Raw genomic sequence first — 3,738 nt, 5'->3', positions numbered from 1 at the left:
TGTGCTGGAATTTCTTGCTCAAACTTACTAGGCATAAATTGCTTACTCCGTTTTCTCTGTTTCTCTGTTTTATAGATTTTGCTCGTTAGCTATCGGATTCGGGATCATTGAAGTCGAAGTCATCCACACTATCAAAGCCTCCATTTTGGTATAATTTTGGTTGAACTTTGAAATGGCATGTATAGGACTACCCTTTTGTTGAAGGTCATGTACCTTTCGGTTTTGTGTAAACTTGGATAGCCATGCGAAAATGGCTTATATCGTTTTAGTATAGTACTATAATCGTTTGTATGTCGATCATTATGAGGTATGGAATTGTTTTGAAACGATTAGCCATTGGAATGGTTAATCATGATCACACTTTGTGCTATGTATGCAAAAAGGGGCAATTGAATCATGGAAATCATGAAATAGGTAAAGCCTACCTTAAAGACAGATGCTGACTGCAGCAGTGATGTGGATGTGAAAAATCACTAAAAATAGTAGGAATGGTATTAAATAGTGAATAAATTATGTAAATGAACCTTGATGAGTCTACTTTCATATGGAAGAAATGAAATGGTAATAGGAGTTACATGTTAAGAGATATTAAAGTTCTCGTGAAACAGGACCAGAACGGTTTCTGGATCCCCTGTTCCGACTTTGGAAATTCATTGTAAATTAACCAGAGATAATTAGGAGTCATGACATATATGTATAGATTCCTCTCTGAGTCTAGTTTCTATAGAAACAAATGGCATCAGTATTAAAGCCCTGTACAAGGAGATATTCAATTCGTAACGGACAAATGTCAGTGTAGTTGAACCCTGGGATAGGGGAGACTTTAACTAATAAACTGTACCAATTGGATCGACCAAAAATTCTAGAAAAAAATCTGTAAATGGAAATATGAGTCTAGTTTCAGGGAAAAATTACAAAACAAATTTTCGAGCTCTGAAACTCAAGATATGATTTTAAGGCGACAGTGATGCAGTAACCAGCTTGTCTGGAAATTTCTAAATGGATTGTGAAAATAGTTAAGTCATGTGCACCTTGTGTTCGATTCGATAACGGACTCGGTGCAGGGTGTTACAATTTTATTGGTATCAGAGCTATGGTTTAGTCGATTCTAGGACTACCGTAATGCGTTTGGGTCTAGCTATACATGCCATTTTATGTGATTATTTGATAGTGTGGTGATTTACGGCGTTTGAATTTGTGTTTATTATAGTAATGGATCCCGATCCCAACCGAAGCGATAGCTGATGATGTGGAGAGTGTGGCGCTGCTCCTGCACAAGGGACAGTCTTGGCGGACTCTCAACCTGTTGCTAACAATCCGAATGATGAGGCTAGGCAAGCCTTTTATAGCGTGATGAATGATTGGTTCAACCAATACATTCAAACTAATCTGGTGTTCCACAACCTCCATTCCCAACAAACACAGCCCCCATACCTACAATGCCTCCGTGGCCCGACCAAATAAGGTCGAATAAGCCCCAGTTGATAGAATCCGAAAACATGGGCTACTGAATTTAAAGCTACGGATAGCGGCGATGCCGAGCAAGCTGAATTTTCGTTGGACAACACTATCCGGATTTTCGATGAGCTATCTTGTACACCGATGAATGCCTAAAGTGTGCTATCTCCTTGCTACGTGATTACGCCTACTATTGGTGGAGCACTCGACTTCTGTTGTGCCCGAGAGCAAGTAAATTGGGAGTTTTCCAAACCGAGTTTGGAAAAAGTATATCGATCGAGATTTGTTGATCAAAAGCGGAAGGAATTTCTTGAGCTTAAGCAAGATTCTATGTCGATTCACGATTCGAGCGAAGATTTGTTAGACTTAGTAGATACGCTCGGGAATGTGTTTCGTCAGAGGTCATCATGTATAAACGCTTGAGGATGGGCTGAATGAAGACATAAAATGTTCGTTGGCATTCTTGAAATCGAGAGTTCGTAGTACTTGTTGAGCGAGCTTGTAAAGCCAAGAGCTTAGAAAAGAAAAACAAAAAGTTGATGTGGGAACTGGAGAGTTTGAAAAAGATCCTCGGAAAGTCTCTTCAACATGCATCGAAGAAATTTAGAGATGATGTGGGCGGTCTAGAGGCGCTTGGGCCTTTTAGATGAGATCGTGATCGACCCCAATGGGTACGAGGCACTTGATGCCATGGTGTTGGGAATGAGCGTCGAGACGAGCGAGTGTCGACATTGTGGCAAATGGCATTCGGAAGGCTGTGGGTTCCGTGACCGCTCTGTTACAAGTGCGGATCGATCGACCACTTTATTAAAGATTACCCGAGGTTGTGCGAGCAGAATACAAATCGAGTGGGAAGCCGGGTGCTACCAACGCTCGAGGTAGACCATCCGGAAATACGGCAATGCTAGTGGTGGTCGAGAGGATCTAGAGATGTTACGACCAGATCAGAGGCTCGCGCTCCTACTAGGGCTTATGCTATCTGGCGCGTGAGGATGCTTCCTCGCCGGATGTTATTACCGGTACTTTCACTCTCTTTGATACTAATGTGATTGCTTTGATTGACCACGGTTCTACTCATTCTTATATATGCGAAACCTTAGCATCCGATAAGACTTTACCTTTTGAGTCTCTTGAGTTCGTAATTCGAGTGTCAAATCCCTTGGGTGCGTTCGTGTTGGTCGACAAAGTGTGTAAGAAATGTCCCTAGTAATTGAGGTTCTGTTTTCCGGCGGACTTGATGCTTTTGCCATTCGATGAATTTGATGTTATTCTTGGGTTGGATTGGTTGACCGTGCATGATGCGGTTGTGAATTGCAAAAGCAAGACTATTGATTTGAGGTGCGCAAATAACGAGATGATCCGAGTTGAGTCTACGGACTTAAAGGGTTGCCATTGTAATATCATCAATGTTGGCCCAAAATATGTAAGAAAGGGTGCGAAGCATACCTTGCGTGTATGATGATAAGGAGTTAGAAATAAAACCGAATCATGCTTGTGGTTTGTGAATACCGGATGTTTTCCGAAGAATTACGGGTTTGCCACTGTTCGGAGATAAAGTTTGGCATTGAGCTTGTACACAGGACCACACCGATTTCGATAGCTCCGTATCGTATGGCACCAACGGAATTAAAGGAGTTGAAAGCTCGATTGCAAGAGTTGGTGGATAGAGGCTTTGCTCGCCGAGTTTTTCACCTTAGGGTGCACCGGTGTTGTTTGTGAAAAGAAGGACGGAACCATAAGGTTGTGCATCGACTATCGTCGACAATAAAGTGACAATAAAGAACAAGTATCCGTTACCTCGTATCGATGATTTGTTCGATCAAGCTGAAGAACCTCAATGTTCTCAAAAATAGATTTGAGATCGGGCTATTATCGATTCTTGAATCCGAATCGGACATACCCAAAAGCGCCTTGAGCGAGATATGGTCACTACGAGTTCTTAGTGATGCCGTTTGGGCTCACTAATGCCCTGCGGTATTTATGGATTTGATGAATCGGATCTTCGACCATATTTGAATCGGTTCGTAGTTGTGTTCATTGGCGACATCTTGGTCTATTCAAGAGATGAGACCGAACATGCGAGCACACGAGATTAGTGTTGCAAATTTTACGGGATAAGTAGTTATATGCTAAGTTCACAAAGTGTGAGTTACGGTTAAGAGGTTAGCTTCTTGGGTCATGTGGTATCTGCATCGGTATTCGAGTCGACCGAGTAAAATTTCAGCCATACTTAACTGGAAGCCTCAGAAATATTCTTGAGGTTCGAGCTTTTGGGACTTG

The sequence above is a fragment of the Gossypium arboreum genome, chromosome 7 (assembly GCF_025698485.1).
Source record: "Gossypium arboreum isolate Shixiya-1 chromosome 7, ASM2569848v2, whole genome shotgun sequence".
NCBI classification, from domain to species: Eukaryota; Viridiplantae; Streptophyta; class Magnoliopsida; order Malvales; family Malvaceae; genus Gossypium; species Gossypium arboreum.
This window is presented reverse-complemented; position numbering follows the sequence as displayed.